The sequence below is a fragment of the Lolium rigidum genome, chromosome 7 (assembly GCF_022539505.1).
Source record: "Lolium rigidum isolate FL_2022 chromosome 7, APGP_CSIRO_Lrig_0.1, whole genome shotgun sequence".
Classification (NCBI taxonomy): domain Eukaryota; kingdom Viridiplantae; phylum Streptophyta; class Magnoliopsida; order Poales; family Poaceae; genus Lolium; species Lolium rigidum.
Genome location: NC_061514.1, coordinates 131670642 through 131678275, shown reverse-complemented (window position 1 = coordinate 131678275; position 7634 = coordinate 131670642).

Genomic DNA, 7634 nt, shown 5'->3' with positions numbered 1-7634 from the left:
TTTGTTGTGCCGAACAGATCATATGAGGCTAAGACCCCAATATGTATGCACTTCCTTTTGGTGTGGGCTATTTTGAAGTGGTATCATGTCTCTTTTTTTTCAAGAAACCACGGCTTCCTTTGACAAAAGTAGACACCGTCGGCAAGTGCAGAAATGACTCTGCGGTGCAGAGTTAAAAGGATTTTCACCTTCTTTCGCGCCTTGTTTTCTATCCCTTACCTGAAGAAGTCAACCTCTTGCACTCCCCAAATGTTGGTGGTTTCTGTGACTGCTTTTGCTTGACATCCAGTCAAATGAGAGTGCTGGTGCGTGCCGATCCCGAAAGCATGTGGGATCTCTAGTGTGATTTGCTGATAGCCTCGGCTTTTCTTCCACCGACTGGAAATGCACTGACATGGTAATTCACCTCCTGATCAGTAATCACAAAGCAAACGGTGAAAGCATGTTGTAGTTTCCCCCCACTGATTGCATGTAGCAAATGGCTGATAGCAACACAATAACTACTGCACTAAGTTTTTATCCACAAAAAAAAAAACTACTGCACTTGGGTGTGAGAACAAATAGACCACCTGCAACTCTCTGTACTTAAAGCAAATGGGATGTTGGAGCAAGATAATTAAGAAGCAACCAATCAGCGTACAAGAAGGCGATTTGATTGTGATTGTGACGCCGCACTACAAAAACTTGCTAAGTAGATTCTTATCAAAGAAGGAACACCCCTCGTGGTCGAACAAAGACTGGGTACTGTTCCCTGTGTTTTCTGCCGTAACCGTCTGCAGTGCCACACACTGTTCTTCAAAGCTCAGACCATGATTACGAGAGCATCATCAAAGACGCTGGACTGAATCCCAGCGACGCATTCTGGTCACTCACCTAGCTCGGCTCTGGGTGCTCGCCACTGTTGCCATTACCGCCACGATCGAGCGACGGGAGGAGACGAGGAGGTAGATAGATGCTGCTAACCTCGCGACCGGTGCGCGCAGCTTAGCTAGCCTGCGTCTTCCGTGACCTAATAAGGCATCGCCTTTCGTCCAGACCCCCCCTGCAACTTCGAGGAAGAAACGAGCTCGAGCTAGCATGCACGCACGTACTGAGGTGGGAGTGGAGGCCAGCCGTGCCGTGCCCCCGGCCGGGAACCCGTAACTGGCTTCCACTTGTCGACGAGAAGGGGTGACTTGGTGAGACGGGACCCCGGCCGCGTGCGTGTGCTGAAAACGACGCGACTTTGTGGCTGTGGTTGAGTTTTTTGATCGATCGGTCGTCGCCTCCTTTACATTTTTCTATACGGTCGGAAAGCCGCAATACCGTGGCAGCCTGGCAATGTGGATCAGATAGATAATCCTCTATTGCAGCTGACACGATTACAACGTGTTGATTCATCGACACACAGGTTTGTTGCATCATACACGTAGTAGCAACCAGCTCAAAAGGAGGATCGATGTTCTGATCTCCATTTGCCAGGGGCTGTGCTTGGCTGGCTGTGTGCCTATTTTGAAGCTCCAGGGCGCCAGTCTCTCTAGGGGCATGGTCACGCAGAAATGGGCCAAAAGCCACGTTGAATTGCCTGCATTTCTAGGGCATCTATGACCACATTGTTTGGTTCACTGCACGAATAGTTTTGTGCAATGCTGATGCAATAGAACGTGTTTCGTTGTCTACATTAGTATGCATGTGGTTACCTCGTTCAAACTTTGGTGAGGTTACCATTACATCAGATTATACAGAAGCAAGAAGATCGTAGAGGGGGATCAGAAAAAGAGTTTCTTGGCGATCACCACGAGTAGGATGACGACTAGCTTACTCTCCCGGGCCTGATCAGGAATTGTTGCATCCATACCCTGACCAACATACCTTAATCATCCATACTTTGAACAACCATTGCCTCCTCAGCCAAGAATTTGTGCTACTACTCCTCCGCTTCCTCCGTAGTTTCATATCCTGTATAGTTGTTGTTGGGAAAATCATTGACTTGATCTTCGCATATCCTTCAAAAACTACAGAATCCTAAGTGCCTCCCTCTGACCACATAGCGCTAACATGGAACAAAAATAACAAGTTAAGTATAACATCACAAGCATGACAAGTTCACAGCAGAAACTAAGTGGAGCATGCATGATCATTACTAAAAGGGGATCACAAGTTCATCCTAGCACTATGGTACGGTGTTAACCTACCACCACATCAAAAGTGGGTGTCATCCACCCACCGCACACGAGGGGTTAGTATATACATTCCATAACAAGTTTGTAAGCCTTAGCTACCACCAAAATACGCACCATCAACAACTTCATCATCATTGTCACCATCACCAACAAGCATGCATGCCCATCCCCGAGAAACCCTAGCACTAGTAGTAGTTCTTGCCTAGGTAGGTTCTGAGCCACATGATCTTGTTTGCCTTGGCCATACCAACAAAGTTGGTACACTAGGTCTTGTGTTCGACAAGGTGGCCGAGAGCCGTCATAAGAGTTTTACCGGAGAACTCAACAACGTTCCTGATGGCCTGGTAGAGGTCATGGTGCACGTTAGTTGGCTTGTTGTCCCTGGTCAATTGAGTGTCATACCTAACGACTTTGGTGATGCTGCTGAAGGCCTAGAGCTCATCATCTGACAGGACACCCATCTTCCTCTTGCATGCAGCCGATGCATGTACATGGAGGGCTTGTTAGGGCCATTGAAGATGATCGTTTCGGACTCCTATGTGTTAGTTGCTTCCTCAGGTGAAGGTGTAGGTGTACCGAGAGGCGCTTAGTGCCCATGGAAAACTTGTCGATGGCGAGATCTAAAGAGAAGTGATGTGCATTTCATTGTAGTTAGCGATGGAATTGTTGAGGAACTCGACATTATTTGGGTGGTCCTAAGGATGAAGACAAACACTCAGTTAGTTGTTCAAGGTAGTCATGGATGATCAGTTGACACAAGTGCAAATGAGTGTGCTAACCATGATGTGGCCCTAATAGTGCTCAGCCTCTAAGATAATGTTGCAACTATCCTCATCCCACTAAGCTCCGTTGAGGTCTGTGAGCTTGCTAATCTGGATCCAGCTGACCCTACACTTCCTCAGGTGTACACCTGAAGTCACCTCAGCTCCAAAATGTTCAAATAGTGCCTTCAAAACAACAGTAAGATGGACCTTCCGGAATTCTTCATCAGTAAAGATGCTGCTCTTGATGAGCTCGCACATCTTATCCAGCAGAAACGTGGATTAGAAGGGCAGCCACTTCATGGTGCCCTTCATTTGATCCAGCATGCGCTTTGTGCACATTCCGAGCATCCTGCACCTCCTGCGCCTTCCGTGCGCCTTTGCAAGTTTGACGGCCACCTTGGAAGCAACACCATGCGCAAGGCTATGCATAGAACTCTATGACATAGATCCAAGCATGGATCCAAGATGTGCATGTTGAGGCAACTAAGATTTCTGAGACACCTCAACATTCCCAAGGGCTCTCACCCAAGGACCGTGAATGGTCGACATAGGAAGGGATCCACGACTCACCAACGGGGACTAGAGCCTGACTAAGAAACTCGTCGTAGAGCAATTCCTAGATTTATCGATATATTACAAGCCAGTTAAACTAGACATGCGCATGAACAGTATACAACTACAACTAACTACAATCATTGACATACATTTGACTATTCTACCATGCTACAAGCTAGTTAAACAATCAAGGAATCAGGACATACACATTCTTAACATAGAACCATGTCATACTACAAGCAGCTTGTGCCATAGATTTACCTAACCTACCATGCTACAAGCTAGGTAAAAAATAAAGGGAAACATGACATGCACATGCTAAACATAGAGTACTCACAGATATAACATTCTAAGTCACACATCTGCCCTAACTAGAGGGATCCGATGTTGCTTACAATCATCTACGGTGGTGTAGGACAAATCAAAGAGATCTAAGAAATGGACGTAGTCGCCTTGCCACCATCGCTCTCACCGTCGACAATGGAGAACTGAGTCATCATCACTTCCTTACCTATTCACCGACCGGAGAAGAGAGCTCGAAGGTGGGAAATGGTGCTTTGGATTTGGCGGCAACGAAAGAGATTACATATAAGGGGAGGGTTTTGGCGGGAGGTGACCGAAATACTCCCACCCCCTTTTTCACTGCAGCGCGGGAGCTCACGCCATCTCCATGGCCACAACATCTCATGCAAACAGTGCTGCATTTTCGCTATAGGGAGACAGCCGCGCGCCAGGGTGGCTCCGACGAAACGGTCAATTTAGGTGTTCCTGCTGGGTCTAGTCTGGAAGTGGTTTCACGCACGCTGGCGACAACATGGAGTGAGCCCAGTCAACGAATCACCCAGGCTTTTATCTCGCGGGGGCCTGGTTGGACTCCATCGGTGTGCAACCAATCACACCCTAGACAACTCGAGCCATGGTTGCGCTTAAATACAAGTTTTTTTCAGATAATGGAATTGAAAGAATTTATGTGCGCTATATTCTCATAATGAAAACAAAACATTTTTCAGTTACAAGGATTTGCGAAAGCTAATAACGAAGTGGAAAAATATTTTGTTTTGTTTTTGCGACCTCATATGTATTGATCAAAGCAACAATGCAAACATCCCTGAAAAATAGAACGTCTTCTTGCTGAACGGGCCGATGGTGCACCGCCGCTCCCGCCCCTCCCTCATTGGAGCCAGCTTGTCATTGTTGGTTACAAACAGGAAATCATCAAGGTCACGGTCCTACCTTACCATACAAGAGTTTGTTGGAAATATGACCTAGAGTGTAGAGGCAATAATAGAGATAATGATAATTTGTTGTATCCACGATTTACTGATTGTTCCTTGAATACTGTCTTCATATGGATTGATAAGTACATGATTTCTTTTTGGAATTCTATACTTGTATGGTTATTCTGAAGTGTAGTGCCTAGTCGGAGGTCATGCCGGGACGCATATGAATATTATACTAGCACATGTATATATTGGTCGATGACTACCGTTTTGCAAATCTTGGACATGTAAATATCAAACCAATTATGTGGACACATAGTATGAACATGAGGTTGGACTGACCTAACTCGTGACATAGCAAAAAAGCTCTTATGATCAGACACACTGGGACTGAGACACGACCCAGGATCCTACCGGAGGCAGCAATGGGGAATTTTCCGCAATAGACGAAAGCCTGATGGAGCAATGCCGTGTGAAGGTGGAAGGCCTACGAGTCGTCAACTTCTTTTCTCGGAGAAGAAACAATTACAGTATATGAGGAATAAGCATTGGCTAATTCTGTGCCAGCAACCGCGGTAAGACAGAGGACACAAGCGTTATCTGGAATGATTGGTCATAAAGCCTCTGTATGTGGCTTTTCAAGTCCGCTGACAAATCCCAGGCCTCAACCCTGGACAGGCGGTGGAAACAACCAAGCTGGAGTACGGTAGGGGAAGCTTCTATCACACAATGTGTATGCACTTTCCTTAGACCTGAGATTGTCACATGTACTTGTGAATCAACCTAGGGTCTAGTATACGCTACACCGTAACTATATAATTATGAAGGCAGCTTTGGAGTTTGTTATGAAGCATGTCACGAGGCATGATAAGAGAAGATGATATTTTCCCCTCTCTACATAAGAGATACCTCTAGGCCCCTGGAGTTATCCGATCCAGAAATGCATGCACTATAAAAAAAACCTTACCCGACGGATTTTTTTTGGATGCAAAGCAAAAAAGTACCTACAAAATGTTTTTGACCGACGACTGTTATTTCTTAGCAGCTATGAAGGCCGGCAGCCAATTTTACACCGTGATGTAGTTGATAACGGAACAAAATTGTGTTGTCGTAGGTGCCAAGAGTGACACTCTTTTATGCCAATAGTGGTAAATCTATTACTCCCCAAGAATTCTTTACCCCCACTGACTTTTAAGCACTTCATAGCATTAGCACTACCCCGTTTCTCTTTACATTTTTATTTACCATTAGTTTATTGTCTCTTTACAATCACTTTGTTTACCTTGCCTAGAATTAAGAATAACTCTTAATTTAATTTACTGAAGAAATAAAATCATTACCAATCAGCTCCACTATAGATTCGATATTCTTACTTTTGAAAACTAGCTACAGCATTTAAATCTTGGTGCCTCCTACGAGAGCGTGCGGCAGATGGGTATACGTTGCAAGGCTTAAGGCATGATGGCTTTGGATGGACGTTTTTTTGTTTGTTTCTGCTGCCATTTCAATTTGGTGTTTCGCCTAACGAGGCATTATGTATAACTTGGTGATGCATGTAAAATGCAAACATGAATTTTGTAGTTTATTCTAAACTCTTTATTATCTTGCAATTTTATTTTATTTATTGGAACTAACCTATTAATAGTTTCAAAACTGCACAAACTCATTTTTTTACACTTCATTGTGTAGTAAAAACATAAATATAGAAGGAAATTCCTTATTATAGCGAAATCCAGAGTTTCCTGAAAGGAAACTGCTGGGCGTCCCCCGGAGGATCTGATTCCCCAGCCCCCGGGTCCCCAGCCGTCGGATCAACAATTTTGACGATTAGATTTGCATGTAGCAAAAAAACATCTCCGGCAGCAAAAAAACACCCCCGGCAGCAACTGACTGAAGCAAAAAACGGTTCGTTCAAAAAAGAAAATAAAAAGACTGGGCTCGCCGGAGACCTCGCTGGAGACCAAGTAGCAAACATATTAAGCAAATGTAGCAAAACCGCAAATAAATTGTAGCAATTTTTTTATTCATATTCTGCAAATCTTCTAAGACATCAACGGAGACATCGCCTGCAGCCGGCAGCAACGCCGTCCGAGGTTGCAGCAACTCCGTCCGTCCAGGACAGCAACACCACAAGCTGCTAGTAGCAACGCCCTATGCCTATGGTAGAAAAAATCCACCCTCCGCCGGTAGCAATGCCGGACACCTTAAATAGCAAAACCGACCTCTGCAGGTAGCAACGCCGCAGGCCTAAGGCAGCAAAACTCCTAACGAAGCCGAGAAGCGCAAGATGGAGGCAGCGCTGGTAGCATCGGCGGCGACCGCTTGTAGCATCGACGCCCTCGGCTGATAGCACCAGTGACAACCAGTAGTAGCATCCCAAAATTGGGCTACACAGCAGCGTCGTCAACCGGAACATAGTTGTAGCACGGCGCCCAGAGCATGGCTGTAGCACGGCGGCGGGAGTGGCTGGGCTCGTAGCAAAAACGAAAACCACCGTCCATCACGAGCAGAAGGACTACAGAGGAAATGGACCAGGAGAAGGCCGCCCTCTTCGAGCAGCATGGTGGCTGCCTCTCTCCTTGTCGTTGCGCGGCAGAGCGCCCCGGCGAGACGGGCGGCGGGGGCTGCGCGGCGGAGCGCCTCGGCGACACGGACGACGGTGGCTGTGCGGCGGGGTGCCTCAGCGAGACGAGCGGCGGCGTCTGTAGTTCTCCTAAGAGCGCCCGGTTGAGGAGGAAGGCCAGGGGCGGCCGGCAACCTCCAACTCCCACGAGGCGGAGATCCTCATGCTCGCTGCCGGCGCGCCGCAGGTCGACCGCCTCCGCGCTGTGATCCCCTCCCGGCGGCACAGCAGCCACCCGCGCTGGAGCTCGACCTCGTGCATGGAGGCTCCCTTGCTGGCCTCCTCCGCCGGCTTCCTCCGCCTTGGCTCC